The following is a 20507-nucleotide window of genomic DNA, read 5'->3' on the forward strand; positions in this document are numbered from 1 at the left end:
GTTGTGTAAATACACAGCTGAGAGCTGCCGTTTCATTCAGACTGTTTAAAAAACGGTAACAACGGACTATTTTTCTTAGCGAATGCATGTGAATTTAAATCAATACATACAACTATTTTTTAAATCAATAAAAACATTTTCTAAATTCATAAAAGCATTTCAATTAATATTGGGATTCATGTCGTTACTTTGTTGAGAATGTGGCCATGTAATAAGCGGGATAATTTGCAGCGACTTGTTCCTTATGGGGAAAATAACACCCTTCATCCAGATGAGGATCCCTCCGCTACACTTTGGGATCCTGATCGACCGACGAAGCTCCATTAAAATATACATATTTTTAGTGAATTACTGAGTTTAGGCACGTTAATAACGTTTTAATGAAGTTGAATACAGTATATTCATGTGTGTCAGTGATTTCATGTCAATTCGGCGAACATAAACATAAATGATCGTGGTGAAGATGATGATTAAATTAGGATTAAAAATCGAGAGCCGGGCTGCATTTCCTCCCGTTCGTTTTTTTTTAATAACAACATTATTTTGTTAAATAACAACATGGTGATGTTTTGTAAATGATTACATGTCTCTTATTTAGCACAGTAGTATGATATCCGTGACATATGGATCTTAACAAAGTTCCGCTGTACATCCAGCATACTGTTATCTCACTTTATTTCACATGAGCTCCAGTGTGGAACCCCACTGCACCCCCTGGTGGATCAATGATCCATTGCAGCTGGCTTCATTATAATTACATTTATCTATCACGGGGGCGGTCTCAAGTCAAGCTGGAGGTTTTCCCTTGAGCGAGGGCAGATCACGTACCAATCACGGCCCTCGCGTTTCAAACTGTCTGAAATGAATCGCTACATCTGTAGTGGCAGAAACTGGGTCTACACCATAGAATTCACGTTGACGTAATATATATATTTTTCAACAACAGTCCATATGATTATACATGTAGGCCTATATGGCTGAAAACGTAATTTAGAGAGTTAAAAACGTAATTTGCGTTTACTATTCTTATACTGATAGTAACACAATATCACACTCAATGATCAATGAAATAACCATTTGGTCAGTCTGGAGAAGTCTGAGTTAACTGCTGAGTTCTCTCTATACTCATATCTATGTCCTTCTGTCACAGACCTACAGAGCAACATTGTATAACTGTTTACGAAGGTGAAAACAAGCCCAGCTGTGTGTGTGGACACACACACACACACACACACACACACACACACACACACACACACACACACACACACACACACACACACACACACACATACGCATGCACACACACGCACACACACGCACACACACCCACACACACATGACTGTACAGACACACTGGAGTTCCCCTGGAAAATAAAGAACAAAAGAAACATTGTCAACACACCTGACCTTTTCATTCTCCCCGGAGTAGTTGCCATCACATTATTTGAGCTTTTGAACTTACTTGTAGCATTTATCCCCCACAACAGAAGAATATTTTACTCTTAACAGCATAAGTTATTCCCCTCGATAATTCATATAACAAACATGAAAAACTGAAACGTTGACTTTATTTTGACATTTACACCTAACTATATTAGGTTAGTTGAAAGTAATAATTGTAAGTTTTAATAGAACATATTATGTTCAACTTAATATTATTGCTTTCCACTAACGTAATACAGTTATCTGAAATGTGTTGACAAAATACATTAGTTAAAGTCTACGGTTCAGTTTTTTCAGTGCATGTTAGGATAAGTCACGCGTCCCTTTTCACGACACAATAATATGTTCTGTCATGAATTGTTGACTGAACATTTTTCTTTGTTGTTTTTTAAGCATTCTTTTCAGCCAAAGGTATGAACAAGGACTGAGAGCCGATTAAACAAAACCTAGAGATATTGAATACAAGAATCATATACAACATGTCATAAGAGATCACCAAAACATCTCAAACTCTAACTGAAAGACTTGATATAACATTTAGCAATAACTGCGTGTTTCGCGACACAAATAACTTTAATTATACTGGCCTCACTGTTCAAGGAATTTTCTTCAAATATGGTAAATCATCTAAAAAGAGACATAATATTAACTGCTACTAAATCAGAATATCTTAATTTCAATAATAATATTACAATAATTGTATTGTGAAATATTAAAGAAGATGTTATTAGTATCCTTTTCATTATCATTATTTTTAATATAATACATATTTCTATAAATATGTTTTCAGTGTGTAGTAAGGCATTAAACGGATTAAACTATTATTCTTTTTATGTCAGTTTTTCCTATACTGAGAGTATTATTAGATTATTTTAAGCAAGTTATACAAATCCGGCGTGATTCACCTTCCCCTGCCAGCATGCTGATGGACGGTTTTACAAGTGATACTTACATTCAGTTCACACAGAACTCATTTTTATTCAAAATCACAATTAGGATAATCTAATGAACTACAGGGGACATCATGATTAATTTGGTGTGCATGATCTCATCTCATGACCATTTATCCCTTACTGTGTTCCTTCAGAGCTGCTGGACAGATAATCCAGTTTCATCCAGGATGCAGACAAACCATGACAGGGGGCCGGCATCTTTATGAACAAATGTTCGGATTAACAGACACCGGCAACCCATTCTGAGGCAGCGTTTGCAGTTTGTGGAACCCATGCAGCAGAGGTCTCAGGGGTCTGGGGGATCTGAGGGGTCTGAGGTTGGATGATCAAACATGCTAACAATACTCAATAAAGTCACAAGCTGTTATAAACGTTAATCCTGGAATAGCTTCCACAGGATGCCAACTGTCCCTCCAAGTTTGCACCTGCACTCTATGCTAATGCAGAGAGTGACAGGAAGAGCTCGTTCACAGAGTTATCTCATCATAAACATCTCAAACAGTGTTGAAGAATGGGAATGAGAAAAAATGTTTCGTGAAAAAACACTTTTTCACAATCTCCTTTTGCTTTGTTCAAACTAACCACAATCAACTCACTTTCTTCATATTTAACTCTAAACTATCAACAGACAGGCTAGATCACAGTATGACTCCAACACCACTATTTGCATCCCACCAGCAACCCAGAGTCAACTTTCTTTGAAAGCGTGCTCTTGTGTCTGTATCTCTGCCTGTCAAGTCTTCAGTGAGCTGAGACAGATAGCAGATGAAGAGGAAACACTGTTGGTGGCATTTTACAAAGAGCAGTTGTCTGCTAATGGGCAGCACACACACACACACACACACACACACACACACACACACACACACACACACACACACACACACACACACACACACACACACACACACACACACACACACACACACACACACACACACACACACACACACACACACACACACACGCACACACACACTCTCATACACATATTTCCCTCCCCTGCACATCTTAACATCCATTCCTTTCTGACCCTCCACAACAATGTCATCTGAAAAGAGCTCCAATTGCCTTGTGACCCCTTAACTTCACCCCACACTCCCCCTCTTCTAAACTCTGCCAACAAAGAATGCTGCTAAATCTCAGATGGGGGAGGCGTTCAAACTCCATTTAACAACCAGCCCACCATTACTCACATCCACTTTCACATCTCCACAGCTCTGTATTAAACCAAATGTACGTGTTTGTTTGATGCATTTGAACAAGTAGCCTGTCTGAATGCCCAAAACTAAAATAAATAGCAGTTGAAAGGTGAAACACTTATGTTGTGTGTGATAAATCCCAGTGACCTCTTTTATACATGAGTGTTTTTATCTGTTCTTCACATCATATTGAGACTCTCCAAAATCATATCACAAAGTGTTGTGTGTTACATTTTTTCTATATCACTATGAATGTTGAAAACTCACATGTATAGAGAGAAATTAAAAAGAGAAAACCTTCTTGAAAAACAACAAACAGCACAATAATGAAGGATGGCGGCAACAACACTAAAGCTCTGCAGACCTGAGGCAGGCCTCTAGGGGTGACTATGTTTATTGAACCGGACTTATCTGGTGCAATATGTTGAAATCTTTCAACAAAGCACTCGCAGAAACTTTTGATATCCTTATCTTAGTCTTTGACTCACCTTGGAAACCACAATTCATATGAGGAAGAGGTGGATAGTGGGGTTGTGGAGGATTGCAAGGGCAATTGGCAATTAAAAAAGCAAGGAGAATAGAACAAAAAGTCCATAGGTGTTGCATTAAGGGAAATGTAGGCTAAAATCAACAATGTTGGAATAACTGCCAAACGGCACGTTTTATTGGTGTTAAAGTAAAGCTCAGTTGTTTTCTTCTTTCTGCAGAGCATGAATGTGAGCAGTACATTTAGCTGATCTTTGCACGTTATTTTCTTTTTAAATTGTCTTTGATCCAAAATGCAAGTCTACACAATTTAAATGAAAATTGTGTTGTTAATTTTTAAGAAAATCTGAGCGGTAGGCCTATAGTTGTCCAGATCGAGACATTGCATTGAAAGTGAGTATTACCCGTCCCCTTGTGCAGAGTCACAAACCCTCAAGTACACCCTGTAGCAACTCTAACACAGAAAATACCTGTCTATGCTGCCCCAGAAAGCCTCGTTGGACATTTTCCTTTTCCAATTTTGTCTTCCGGGAACAAAGTCACGTAACGACAATCCAAATGGACCAATCCACGAAGCTCCTCACACACACACACTCCGCCAGCTTTATTTTTCTCAGCTGCAGCTCCGCGGATTTCTCAGCCTGGACTCAGCCTGAGACAGCGGGACACGGCCCAGGCCCGGTCTATGCACACATAGTAGTGTAGGAAGGGCCCTCAGATTTTGAGATACCCCTACCCGAGGTAGAACAAATGACTACAATGATTTTTCTTATCTTTAGGGTCTCCCATTAATGAATTGTTGTCAAATTTTATTTTGGGGGACATTTTTTTTGGGGGTTGTTCTTTAGAACTACCCAAATCCCTGAAAAAGAGCCAAATTAGACCAGGCCGAATATGGGAAAGGTGACAAAAAAGCCCATAACTTGAGAATGACAACTCTTATCCTCTTTATATTTGCTGAGGTATGAACCAGGTGGCTGTCCTACATCACCAAATAGTCAGACAATTATTTAACTAAAGAAATACTGAATTATAGTCCTGTCAACTTAGCTTTAGTTTAGACGGAAATTGTACTTTTTGGTGATAGGAACATAGGACTCAATCACTTTTTCTCTCATTTATCAGAACAACTGAAATCCCTAAAAAATATACCATTACTGAATTGTCTAAGGTGCTATTGAACACTAACCAGTAGTTGTATGGAAATATTTGGTACAGTTCTATTTCAAATTAGATTTCTTTAGACATAGGCCTACCTCTTCTCTGATACAGTCAAATTCCGAATGGGGGATAAGTGGAACAATAGCTTATAAGTTAACAATGCTCACTCTGATGGTCATCATATTTGGAGAGGGAAATACCAGGTGGCTGAACTACATCACCAAATAGTCAGAATAAGAGCAACCCAATAAAATAAAGTGTATTAGTTCTAAATCGCAAGCCTCTAAAACATAGGTGTAAATAGTACAGGTTTTATTGAAACTGGAACCTTAATTCAAAGTACAGTATATAAATCATCAAATAATTCTGTGAGAGGTCAAGTATATAGATACTAGAATATAATGTTAAATGTCAGGTTCCTCAGAAACGTTAGGGGACACATTTTGACATTCTGCACAGCAGGTGCAGAACCCTGTACAGGGAAGGTCAACAGAGAGGCACTGGCACTTTCGACTCTCTCCACACTTTGCATCTTTGCAATACAAGTGAGTAATGTCTCTCACTTCTGTAGGTGCTGGGGTTTTGTAAATAGCACTGGTTGAATGGCCCCATCTCTGACAATCCACCCCTTGCCAACAGGACTCCATAACAAGGGTTTGGGTTCGGGCTGTGACACCATATCGCTGTCTGAAACATTGCTCTTTACACATGTTGTTGAAATGCATCCTCTGTTGGCGGCAGATTTTCCGAGGCTGCATCTGTTGTTGATGCAATTATGAACCTCAGTTCATCCAAGATTGTGCACATGGAAAGAGTGGAAAGTGCCAGTGCCTCTCTGTTGGCCTTCCCTGTATGGAGTTCTGCACCTGCTGTGCAGAATGTCAAAATGTGTCCCCTAACGTTTCTGAGGAACCTGACATTTAACATTATATTCTAGTATCTATATACTTGACGTCTCACGGAATTATTTGATGATTTATATACTGTACTTTGAATTAAGGTTCCAGTTTCAATAAAACCTGTACTATTTACGCCTATTTTTTAGAGGCTTGCCATTTAGAACTAATACACTTGATTGTATTGGGTTACTCTTATTCTGACTATTTGGTGATGTAGTTCAGCCACCTGGTATTTCCCTCTCCAAATATGATGACCATCAGAGTGAGCATTGTTAACTTATAGGCTATTGTGCCACTTATCCCCCATTCGGAATTTGAATGTATCAGAGAAGAGGTAGGCCTATGTCTAAATAAATCTCATTTGAAATAGAACTGTACCAGATATTTCCATACAACTACTGGTTAGTGTTCAATAGCACCCTAGACAATTCAGTAATGGTATATTTTTTAGGGATTTCAGTTTTTCTGATAAATGAGAGAAAAGTGATTGAGTCCTATGTTCCTATCACCAAAAATTACAATTTCCGTCTAAACTAAAGCTAAGTTGACCGGACTATAATTCAGTTTTCTTTTAGTTAAATAATTGTCTGACAATTTGGTAATGTAGGACAGCCATCTGGTTCATACCTCAGCAAATCTAAAGAGGATAAGAGTTGTCATTCTCAAGTTATTGGCTTTTTTGTCACCTTTCCCATATTCGGCCTGGTCTAATTTGGCTCTTTTTCAGGGATTGGGGTAGTTCTAAAGAACAACCCAAAAAACCTTTTTTCCCCCAAAATAAAATTTGACAACAATTCATTAATGGGAGACCCTAAAGATAAGAAAAATCATTGTTGTCATTTGTTCTACCTCGGGTAGGGGTATCTCGAAAACTAAAGCCTTTTTTGAGGACTTGCTGCTGGACTATAGACCCAAAGCCAGGCTGCGGGTGTGTGTATGTGCTCGGGCCGGGCCTCGCCGTATCCCGCCGTCCCGCAGAACCTACGCAGCAACCAGGAAATGACACCAGTAACCCAGCTCACACTGTCCGCTCCAGCAGCGAGCCGCACAACGTCCTGCCAACACGGCACCCAGACCCCACGCAACATTCTCATCTGTTTGTCATTACTGGTGTCATTTTCTGGTTGCTAACAAACGCCATTGTAACACATAAACACTGATGTTCCGCTCTAACGGTATTGGATTCATCAGAACAGAGTGGGCGAGCTGACCAATCAGAGCACATTGGGCTCACAGAGAGGGGGGGTGCAGGAGCTCCAACAAGCCGTTTAGGACAGAGAGTGAATACACATACTATACAGAGATGCTGTATGAGAAACCAATGTGAGTTTGGAAAATTGAACAATGTACATCTATTCTAGTAGACCTCAACAATGGAATTATGATCAGTAGAAATGGCCATGACATGGGACCTTTAATGTACTGGGTAGTCCTGCATGAAAGGGCAATTTATTCTCCAAAGCCTTCCGTGCAGGTTAAAATGAGATTCACTCTAGCAGAGTGACAGCTGAAGCCATGCTTAGAGGCTGTGATAACTCCAAACAGCAGTCCCCCTACTCTTGGAATTACTGTTGGTAGTGTGAGTCCCAGTAAGAGGATTCTGACCAGACGCACCTTAATGAGAGGTTTCTCATTCAGGAAAAAAAAGTTGTTGCCTGACAGTTGCTCGTTAAAACAAATCTCTGTTGTGACTTCACTAATTGCTCCGGCTGTCTCTAATACCTGATTAGCACAATGAGGAATTGACATGCCAACTTGGGCCTTTCCAACTTCCCGTCTTTATGTGAAAGGTTTGTTCTCTTATGGCTCTCATTAAGATGTCATCCATACTCAGCTGGAACATGTACTATCTACTACTATTTTTCCCATGAACTAGGATGCATGGCTAACCTCTCAATTCAACCTGAGAATGCTTGCAGAGAAACAGCTGACCTTTTCTCTTATGATATTTTCTCTGCGAGGTGTAAAGAGATTGTCATTCCTCAATCTGTTGTCCTGTCCCCTGGCCTCCTGTCTGCAGTAATCTTGATGAGGGGCTAATAAGCCAGAAAGACGGCGACCCCCAGTAGTACCCCCCAGTGGGCCAAGACCTTCCAAAACATCCTCTGTTAACCCTTCACTGACCAGACCTGGTCTAAAGTATGCTCAAGTAATGAAAGGGATTTTAACAAAGCCATGAAGGATCAAAGCAAACTTTCTGCAGGAATATTTGGAAGGCAAATACAATATTGAAGCATGGCATTCCATTTGGCTTTTAATATTGTGTCTGACTGTCAGCTTAGCTCGGACATTACTACCAGGAATTCACAGCAGGGGGGTGAGGACAGACCAGACAGAAATGTGTTTCCTTTGTGAGAGCCTTCGAGTAATACAGGGCCCTTTGGGCCAGTTCTTATGGGTCTACCTAGTTAACTTAGAGGAGAACTCAGCTGAATTTACTTAAACAGCAAGGTCGGTTTACGACTAATCAGTCAATCAGTCAAAACTATCATTAGTCTGCGGTGGGGCTCAATTTGAATACTGCAACATTTGTATAGAACTGCAACTGCTGCTGGTCCTTCACATTTTGTTACGAAGCCACGTTGGTTAGTGTTGAGGGGTGATCGGTTCAGCTTTTCCAACTCTAAGCTGTTCTCCATCCTGTATTCAATGTCCATTGTACACAAAAAAATAGAAACGTTGGCTTTAATTAAATGTCTTACGTCGTTGAAAGACAAAACCATTTCCCTACTATAATAAAAGTATCTATAAATCAAAGTCTGCACAGGGGACACCACGTTGTGATCAGATTTAACATTCATTTTGTTGAGATGTGAACAATTTACAGCAAAACATTCAGATCGAACAACTTTTTTCCCAATAGGGATATGATGTAGAGCAGTGGTTCCCAACTGGGGGTAAAATGTCCCCACCACTTTTCATGCAGCGGCAAAAAGAAGGTATGTCAATGTATTGTATTGTTATATTTGACATTATGTATATAATTCTTGTATTAATCAATATAAACAATTTAGTTATACAGTCCACCTTGCACACTTTTATCGACATGTGGTCCGAGGCTGTTATATTCCCATTCCTGTTTGAACACGACGCTGTGCACAGGGCCAGCTCCGTAGAGAAATCATTCCCTATGGTGGGGGAGCCGTGTTGGCCTGCAGAGAGCCCTTACAGCAACCCCATCCAACCCACAGTGAGCCAGAACTGATCCCCAACATCAGTGTTGAACCTCACTAATGCTCTTGTAGCCAAACGGAACCAAATCCCCGCAGACAGGGTAAACTCTGTAGAACACAGTGCTGGGTTATAGACCCACAGAATGCTATTTGGATACAACAGCAGAATAAGATACAAGAAGCAATACAGAGGATAAATAAAACATAACCTGTTACTTATGTTTTACTTCAGGATTATTGTCAGAAAGTAGAACAAGAGGCCAATATGCTCCTGCGCGTCGTCTGCGTTCGATTAACCCCTTGACTGCCTCACAGTTTTCTGATGTTTTTAATGTTTCCCTGATCTGTAAATTAGATGTGAACTGAGCTTTTAATGCTGATGAGCTTATCTCCATGTTTGACTCGACATGTACACTAATTTTGGATTCTGTTGCTCCTTTTACGCTTAGACGCACCAAAGTTCTCTCAGAGCCTTGGCTAAATGACTGTACTCGTGCCATCAGACGCGCTTGCTGGCGAGCAGAGAGAAAATGGAAATGCAAATTTTAGGCCCATCTCCCAGCTACCTTTTTTATCCAAAGTTCTGAAGCGAGTAGTCTATGCCCAGCTGCAGTCTTTTTTAACCACGCATGGAATCCATGAAAAGTTTCAGTCTGGCTTTAAACCCATGCACAACACTGAAACAGCCCTTTTAAGAGTTTTTAATGATCTGCTCCCAGCCGCCGACTCAGGTAGCCCAGCTGTCCTGGTGCTGTTAGACCTGACAGCTGCCTTTGACACTGTGGACCATAGCATCCTGTTGTCACGGCTTGAACAGTCCGCTGGTATCACAGACTCTGCCCTTGCATGGTTCAGGTCCTACCTGACAGACCGTAGCTTTTCAGTGCAGCTGGGTGCCTTCTCCTCTGCCAAAGCCCCTCTTACCTGTGGAGTTCCCCAAGGCTCGATTCTGGGCCCCATCCTTTTTCTACTTGACATACTGCCCCTGAGTTCAATCCTTACAAAACACAATCTCCCGTTCCATTGTTATGTAGATGATGTACAAATCTATCTGCCTCTCAATTCCAATGCAAACTCTTTACAGATATTGATGGACTGCTTGACAGAGGTCAAATCCTGGCTGAGCCAAAATGTCCTCAACCTAAACGAGAGTAAGACTGAGGTCATCTTTTTTGGAACCCAACCTCCAGCCTCCCCAGTTGATACTCTGGGCACCCTAAAAAAAACATCCTCCCCTCTGTCAAGAACCTTGGAGTGACCTTCGATAGCACTTTTAAATTTGATAAACAGGTGAGCAGCGTAGTTAAAACCTGCTTTTTTAAAATACGACTATTGGCGAAGACCAAGTCGTTTTTATCTTTTAAAGACTTGGAAAGGATCATCAACGCCTTTGTAACCACAAGGTTGGATTACTGCAATGGTCTGTATGTGGGTATGGACCAGGCCTCAATTAGACGCCTGCAGCTAGTGCAGAACGCCGCTGCACGTCTTCTTACTGGCCCACAAAAAGCGTGACCACATTACCCCAATTCTGGCCTCACTGCACTGGCTTCCAATTTGGTTCCGAATTGATTTTAAACTCCTTTTATTTGTTTTTAAAGCACTAAATGAGCTGGCTCCGGCCTATATAGCTGAACTCCTCCAGCGCTACACCCCAGCCAGAGCCTTAAGGTCTGCTGACCAGCTACTGCTGGTAGTGCCCCAGACCAGGCTCAAAACACGAGGGCACCGAGCCTTCGCAGCAGCTGGTCCCAGGCTCTGGAACACTCTGCCGGCCCAGACTCTAGGGTTTTTTAAAACAAAACTAAAGACTCACTTCTTCTCCCTGGCATTCTAGTCCGAGCAGAGTATGACTACAGACAATTTCATGTGTTGGATTTTTATATTTGTTGTGGTAATTTATTGTCTTCTGTTCTTTGCAAATGTAGTAATGTGTTATTTATTATTTGCATGTACAGCACTTTGGTCTCGACCAAATATCGTTTTAAAATGTGATTTATAAATAAAACCTGATTTGATTTGATTTGAATATAGATGTAACTATTGAGGAGATTACATAACCAAGGGTGTTATACAGCCAAATTATAAATTCATAAAATAATATATGTAACGTTTATAGACGTCAAAACGCTCAGAGAGACAGTGCTCCTACAGTGACAGTGACCCTCTATGAGTCTGTCTATGAGTCTGTCCCAGCAGGTACCGGCTGCCGGTCACCACAGAGATGTGAGCCCCCCCCCCCCTCTTCTCAGCTTGTCATGGAGCTCAGTGATCCAGCAGGGGCCTCTTCCAACTCCTCCCTGTGCAGATCCACTGGAGGGCGCTGTTGATGCAGGAGAACACCCGCTGTGGTTCTCAGAGCTGACCACCACAGGGCGCTGGAGCTTACTTATGTTTGTGATGCGTTCAAGCTCTGCCAGCTGCTCTGGAGCCCTTTCTCAATTCAACATGTTCCCCTCCTCGAATCCCTCTTGCCTTAGTCCCGCATGAGATGTGAGCGGAGGAGTCGAGGAGGGGAACCCAGGAGAGAGGAGGGGAAGCAGCAGGCGTTTAGAGAAATGAGAAATCCTCTCCTCTGAGTGGTCATTTTAAAGAGGCGTCTATGAATGATGACAGGATTATGAATGATGACAGGAGGGACAGCAGCCTCAGTGTGATGGGCAGAACTGTGATCAACTTATATATTTACATTTAATTCACTCACAATGTGGTATAATGAGACAAAAACAAGCTACAGATGCGGACATATACATACAAATATATATATATATATATATATATATATATATATATATATACAAATGTATACGATTTCAGAATCCAACCAGTATCAGAGCACTGTCATAATAACGTAAGTGACTCAGCCTGTCCTCCTCCAAAAACCGACCAAATAGGTCGATTGTTCAGCAGCTTATTACAACCTATAATCACGTTTTAAAATTTAGCACCTCTACTGGTGTAAAAAACAACAATTTGCGGCATATGGGAGCATTTGCTCCCGTTGATTGCAAACGCTCCGGTTGGTCGTATATTCACAAATAACCCTCTCTGGAAATTCCTAAATTGAAGAATAGTGTGGCCATTAAAATGCTTTTTGATTAGATTTCTAGGAAGAAGTGTATATTGTACTTTTAGAATCCAGGTCCAGTGGATGTGTAGGATCTATAGCCTGATAAATATCAGAAAGATTGTTTGAGGTCTCGCCAGGACCTTACGTCTTTCCCCTATTAATTTCTAATAACGGCAGCGTAAAGTTGGCGTCAACCCTCACAGGGTGAAAACAGTATTTCCGGTCTCGAAGTTTTCATAATAAAGCCGGAAGTATTCCCCTCACTGTCAAATGATTACACAGTGATATCTGCTGTAGGCCTACTCATCCACAAAAAAAAATCAGTTTATCCCTGTTAATTACACAACAGTGATTGGTTTAAATTGTGTACAATGCTTTTGTGTTTTTTAGGGATGTAACGATACCAAAAACTCACGGTACGATAATATCGCGATAACAAGTCCACGGTACGGTATTTATCGCGATATTGAATAATAAAGGGAAGGAAAAAAACAATCAGATTTTTTTTTTTCTTCAATAAAACATTTTTTTACTCGGAAAATGTTTTTTTATTAAATAATAAATCTGATTTTTACAGCATTTTTGTAGGATAGCAGTATTTTAAAGTGTCAAAAACAAAGTGACTAACAGACTGGAACAAGAAAACCAGTGTTTTTTTACCTACTAGTACTACCAAACAAAGTAAGCTTTGTTTTCTTTATGCCACTGCATCTCACAAATAAACAAGGACATTTAATAATCAGACCCTGCAATAAAATAAATCAAGTTTCACTTTAGTTTTTCAAGTAACTCAACTCAAACTCACTAGTCACTCACTCAGCATAATCAGGCAGGTTTTTAGGAATATGAGAATGTCCACATTTCCAGGTATTTATAAGCTGGGATGTTTGGATATTTACAATATCCCCTGCTCTGGAAAAAACTTATTTCGCTTGGTACTGATGTTGCTGGGACACCAGTGGTCGCGTTAACCGAATATTTTATTTAACAATGACGGAAAAATCTGAACGCAGTCTGTCATTTTGACAGATTAGAACAAACTCGGAACAGCGCCAACGTTTCCCCGCAGCCAGGCTCTGGTGTTATGCCGTGTTATGCATACCCTCCAAAAAGAAATGATATAGTTTCCAAACCGTAGTTTGCCGTACAGATCAATACATGTCTGGGAGGTCTTGCTTTACGCTGTGCGCGTCCCGCGAGGTGCATGTACACTCGGCATAACACCGCCCCCCCCCCCCCCCCGTTGACAGTTCACGAGCATGCTCTATCGTGAACTTTTCAGACCCGACGGGTAATAAGGGATTATGACGGATATTTTACGATCCTGTCTGTCGAAATGACGGACAGCGAAAAAGTCTAACGCCAGGCTTATTGACAGGGCGAGATATAAATATATGGTTGATACTTGTCAATGTCTCTAGGTGTGTAAATGTAGCCCTGTAAATACGATGTCCTTTTGTGTTATCTGTTGTTTTATTTTCATGTTGTAACCTACTTGCTGCCATGTTAGAGAGGTCTCTCTTTTAAAAAGAGATCGATGATCTCAATGGGACCACCTGGTTAAATAAAGGTTTAAAAAAAAAAAAGTGTTTAAAAAAAAAACTTTTTTTTAAAATAATTTTTGGGGGAAAATCGCGGTAGATTTTGTCAGTCTCACGACGGTATTGGGAAGTTTATTTACCGCGATACCGCGATATTCGGTATATCGTTACATCCCTAGTGTTTTTAACCTTCGATTCGGAGAAACAAATCGTTTTTTAGGAGTTTAGGATGGCCGAAGACACTACATTACCCATAATTGTCATGGTTTTGGATTTATGTTTTCATTTTCCACCTTTTGTTTTGAAGTGTTTTCCTCCTTGTGTCTTGTCTGATCCTACTCCCGAGCATCATCTTAATACCCCTCCTCGACTCCTCCTTTCCCTCACTTGCGTCCCTTCCTTGCATCTTAGATCCGCCTCCGTAAAATGGGATTTAGAGACACGAGGAGGTGACGCGAGGACAGAGGAGTCCTCAGGTATTAATTCGGATGTCCTCGTTCACACAAACGTCACTTTTAAACGACGTCTGTTAATAATGTGCACAGCTGTATCCCCTCTCATCGGGCTTAACTGATTAACCCTTTAGAGCCGGCCCATTTGTTGTTAAATATTTATTTAAATGAATGAATCTTTCTCTTGTAGTCAAGGAATTAAATGTATGATGGTTGGTCCTGCTTTTGTGTTCCGTTTTGGTGTAAAATGTAGCCTACATTTAAATAAAAATATAATGATAGTAATGTGTGTCCTGTAGATCCCCACGTTCACCACAAACCCATATTCAGGACTGTGAATTTTAAATCATTTAACTCCTGAATATTTTAACACAAAACAATACAAATAATTGTTATTTATCAAGATCTAGCCATTTATGAAATAGCTTTCTTAATAGCTATGTTTTAGTGACGTTCATGATCATTAAAAATGACTTAAATTTTTAGTATAACCTAAAGAAATGAAATGCACATAATAATTCCCACGGAGCGGTGAGCACTTTTCCACTCATCTTCCAGTTGTCGGTTTTCCTCTGTTGAAATCGACCAGCTGTGAAGGTGGGGGCGGGGCTTTTATACGTGAGTAGTGAAAACACTTCTGCGTAGTCTGCTCTTGTGTATCCTCCCTTTCGTCTCCTCCCGCACCCCTCCTCCCTCATCCCTCCTCGACTCCTCGGTGTGCATTTCAGCTATTGGGACGTCCTTCAAAATGGCGTGTCTTGATCGATTTCCGGGTCAAGTCCTGGAGGAGGGGAAGAGAGGAGTCGAGGAGGGGTATTGGGATGATGCTCCTGTGTTTGCCTTCCTGTCGTTAGTTTCCCTGGTGTGTCTGATCGTGCCTCATTGTGTTCACCTGTTGCCCTTGTGTTTCTGCCTCCCCTGCCCAGCTGTGTCTTGTCCTGTGATTACCCTTCTGTGTATTTAGTCTTGTCTTCCCCTGTGCTCCATGTCTGTTCCTCGTTATTTAATGTCCCTGCTACCTGTCATCTATGCTTGTCCATGTCTCCTGCCTGTTCCCGTCTGAGTTTGTTCCTGTCTGTTGTGCTCCCCGGTTTTGTTTCTGTTAATTAGTTTCTTTTTTTTTCATGCCTTCGGTTTTTTATAAATAAAGCTCACTTTTTGTTACCTTACCTTTTTTGTCCTTCTTAAACTGCACTTGGGTCCTATTTTCCCCAAACCTGACAATAATCCCATAAAACCCATAAAACATCCGCTTTGCTTGACAAACCCCGTGAGTCCTCAAGCTTTGGGATTGGATGTTGGAGTGGCAGTGCGCCAAGGTTGCGCCGAGCGTCAAACAGCTCTTTGAAATGGAATGAAACCACAGCAGACTATCCAAAGCAGGATTTGAACGGTAACGATAAGATAAGATATACTTTATTGTATGGAATGCCATTCAAGCCAAAATTAAATAAATAAGTAAATACATAAATAATTAAATAAATACATATATATATATATATATATATATATATATATATAAATATGCCTATGAAATAAATTCTGAAATAAATAAATGAGGCAATAAATATGTATACATGTACATTTAGATACACATTTATTTATTTCATGGGACTTTTATTTCATAATGACACATTTATTTATTTATTTCAAGAGACTTTTATTTCATAATGACACATTTAATTATTTCAAGAGACTTGTATTTCATAATGACAAATTTAATTATTTCAAGAGAATCGTATTTCATAATGACATATTTATTTATTTCAGATGACTTGTATTTCATAATGATGCATTTCATGATGAGACATTTCCATTCCTTATATGCAAATGAACGGGGCGTGGTTAGCTCACAGATCCAGAGACCCAGACCAAAGCAACAGCACCACAACACTGATTCAATAGCTTTTGTTTCACACTCCAGTACTCTTAAGTGGTTTGCAAACTGCCAATAAACCAAACCGGTTCAAGAACAATTATTGTGCTTTTCTGGTGCTTAACTGGTTATTCTCTGGTCTTATCTGGTCCGCCCAATGCTGCTCTTCTGAGAGCAACCACTCTGACAGCTCTCTCTAGTCTCTACTGGGAAACAGCTAAAAGTCCTTCTGGAGATAAGCAACGCTACACAATTACACCCAGTCTGAGAGTAAAATATTTCTCGAAGGTTCGTTTTCCTTTCTTACAACGTTAAGTTAATGTTAACGTAACCTTAAGTTTGCTAGGAGGCTATTGTTACGAGCTAGCTGTCTTAGCTAACAACAGTTAGCAGCTAACGTTTTCTGCAGTTTGTGTTGCCCCTGAAAAGAGTGATGTAGTTATTAAGGGTATGTTAAATTAACGTTATTTTACAAGTTGAGAGAGTTAAGTTGTGTTTAAAATCGTCAATGTAATGCATGTTAGAGGTTTTTAGTTGGACATGAAGTTAGCTAACGTTAGCTAACTCTACCAGGTTAGCATGTTAAGCTAGGGTGACCAGACGTCCCCGTTTTCCGGGGACAGTCCCCGTTTTTATTGGCCTGTCCCCGGTTGAAACTGTCCCCGGAAATGTCCCCGTTTTTTTATATACGTTAAAAACACATAGCAAGGTGAAATAAAACGTTTCATGTAAGGAAAAACTGGGTAAACAGTATACGGCTCAATCGTGTTGTGCGTGTTTGTAGCATTCTTCTTCTTCTTCTTCTTCTTGCGTCTTCTTCGTCTTCTTCTTCTGTGTAGGGGAGAAGGGGGTAAGTTGAGCCAACCACCCCCTGTAACCAGGCAACGCTTTATAGTTGTAATCACGTGACCAGAAATTATGCAAGCTCCTCCCATTTCTCTTTGGCTGTGACAGAGAGATGCTCATTGTGGTCTGGTAAGTAAACATTTTTACAAAAAAACGTTTTTTGCTTGTCAAAGTACATTTTCTAGATGTCAGCTATATCGGCTGTCATGTCAAACAAAATGTATCCAGGTTTAAAAACATATATTATTGTATATGTTGATGTGTTGGCAGCGTATTAAACCATGTGAATCATTAAGATAAAGATGACTGAATTTTTAAGCTAGGCTATTTTTTCTAAAATGGTGGCTATGGGGAAAAGTTAACCATGGGCCTTGGGGTAAGTTGAATCAGTGGTTCAATGGAGTAGCAGAATGAAATGTATAAATTGACAAAAACAATGTGACTGTTAACCCAAGTGTATCTAATAATGTACTATCTCTTTTTAAATATCAGAGAGGAAGAACAGAATGAGAAGGGAAAAACCGGAATAAAGATAAAGAAGCAAAGACATTGTACAATAGTGAGGAAGAGAAGGAAAGGAAGAAAGAGAAGAAAAGGGAGAAAGTTTGGAGGGGAAGAAAAAGTTAACAGAGTACGAAGAGTATACAAGGATAGTGACAAAGAGCAGAAAAAAATGTGCAATGGCTCTTTCCAAGAAACGAAAATGTCACTTAAATGACAATATGAGGAAAGAATTTTCATTCATACGCCCAGGTGGTCAAGATGATACAATGGTTTACTGTACCATTTGTAATTCAACATTTTCAGTTGCCAGTGGAGGAAGAACAGCAGTAATAGAACATCAACAGACAAAAAAGCATAAAGCCTCTCTCATTGCCCGTGCTGGTGTGCCCTCTGTCACCACATTCTTCAAGAAGGTAGACCCTTCCCAGGAAGAATACGATCTAGCTGTCCAGGAAGCTGTCTTTGCATACCACACTTTGCGACACAATCATAGTTTCAGATCTATGGATTGCACAGCACAACTGACAAGGAAGCTTTATGAATCAAAATGTACATGTGCTAGGACAAAATGCGATGCCATAGTGAGTAACGTGTTAGCACCATGGGCAACTACCTTGGTAACACAGGACCTAGACCAGGTGGAATTTGTGTCTCTGTCCATTGATGCATCCAATCATGGACATGTAAAGCTGCTGCCAATATTAGTAAGATATTGTAAGATACATGATAGCACATCAGTGGAAACAAAACTACTCGATTTTGTTGAACTCAAAGGAGAAACAGCAGAGGAAATTGCAGCTGAGGTCCTTGGTGTTATCCAAAAATTCAACCTGGAAAACAAAGTTGTGGCATTCTCTGCTGACAACACAAATACAAATTTTGGAGGACTGAATAGACTGGGGAGGGTCAATGTCCATACCAAAGTTAAAAATGCTCTGCAGCGGGAGGTCATTGGCTTAGGTTGCCCTGCACACATTATTCATAACACGGCCAGAACAGCTTTGGATATGATTCCCCTTGATGTTGAGTACCTTCTTACAAAGATATTTGGTTATTTTCACATTTTCACCGTCAGAGTAGAAAGACTAAAGGGCTTTTGTGAGTTTGTTGGCCAGGAGTACCATAACATCTTAAGACACTGCAATGTTCGCTGGTTGTCTATGCTCCCAGCTCTAGAGAGAGTGCTGAAAATGTATTTGCCCTTGAAATCATTTTTCCTCTCTGAAGAAAAGTGCCCAGCTGTCCTGCAAAAAATATTCCAAGATCCTCTGACTGAACTTTGGCTGGCCTTTGTCCATGGAAACCTGTCCATATTCAGTGACACAATCAAAATGCTTGAAGGCCAAAACCGCTGTGCTGTGGAGTCAGCTGCAATATTGAAAAGCTTTGAGGCAAAGTTGACTGCAAGAAGTGACGATAACTTCATTCCAGTTTTGGTCCGAGGGCTTCTGAGAGAACTGGAGGAAAATGGAGCAATGAAAAAAGCGAGCTTTCTCAAAACATCCCAATCATTCTTCACTACAGCTGTCAACTACTTGCAAGCATGGGGAAAGCACACAGATGATCTCAAGGATTTGCATTGTCTCCTTCTGAAAAGGCAACCTCAGCGTGAAGAGATTCAGAAGGCAGCGGCCACACTGCAAGAAAAATGCCCCAATGTCAAGATCAATGAGGATGAATTGTTTGATGAGGTCACTGGCCTGCATGAGTTCCTGAAGGGAGGAACACTTGAAGAGTGGAAAGAATCTGAGACACCGCTTAATCACAGATGGAGCAAGGTGGTTACCCACTTCCAAGACAACGAAATCCCATTCAATAACCTGCCAAGGTTAGCGTCGGTGGTTATGTGCCTTCCTGGGAGTAATGCACCAGTTGAAAGAGTGTTCTCCCAAATGAATGATGTATGGACAGCAGCAAGAAATAGGTTCACTATTCCTACCATCAAGGCCATGCTTGTTGTGAAAACAAACTTCAACTTCCCCTGCCAGGAGTTCATGGAGAAGCTGGCCAAAGACAAAGCAATCTTGAAGAAAATTCACTCTTCTGAAAAGTACAGAGATTAGGTTAGTAGAAGTTTTTATGTACTTAGAAATCTCATCTTATTTATTATATTGTTAAGTATTTTACATGTATTATCTCAGTATTTTCCTTTTCTCATGTTCTCTTTTGATCTTATTCCATCCAGAATACCAGGACAGATACAGATGGGACAGTTCTGGCTTTGTTTTATCTGTTTGTCCCAGTGTGTCTGTCAGTGTTGTCTGTCATATTGTGTTTGACAGTTGTGTCTCTCTGTTGAAGTGTCTTTGATAGTGTGTCATTCTGCTAGTGTTACTTGTCTGTTGTCTCTATATATCTTGTACATATGTTAATTATCAAATAAACTTGAGGCTATAACCTATGTAGTTTGAAAATGTTTTGTTATTAACTATGGAAAACTCAATAAGTGAGTTAATACTTTACTCCGCACTTACCATGGTATTGAAATCAGATTTTCGGAAAGATTTCATTAATTAGTTAGTGCATTTATGGTAATTAGTTAGTACACAGTTGTATCAGTATGTCTACACATCAGTTTATTACAGCACAACAGTTAACATTTTCGAATTACATTGAACCAGAATTGTCCCCCTTTTTTCTTTAACAGCGAAGAAATGTGGATATGTTAATGAGATTTTGACCGCAAAACTCAAAATGTCCCCGGTTTTCATTTTGAAAATCTGGTCACCTTATGTTAAGCTGTACTTTCTGTGGCAGCCAGCTTAATACAAAGAGGGGTTTTGTGCTTCATTGCAAACTTTTCTTTATTAATCTACCTGAAACTGTAGGGACAGTTTGTTTCTACTCAACTATACAGACCATTATTGAGGAGATGCAAAACATATACTGTACATGAGT

This window comes from Notothenia rossii (genome assembly GCF_949606895.1).
Source record: "Notothenia rossii genome assembly, chromosome: 6".
Lineage (NCBI taxonomy): Eukaryota > Metazoa > Chordata > Actinopteri > Perciformes > Nototheniidae > Notothenia > Notothenia rossii.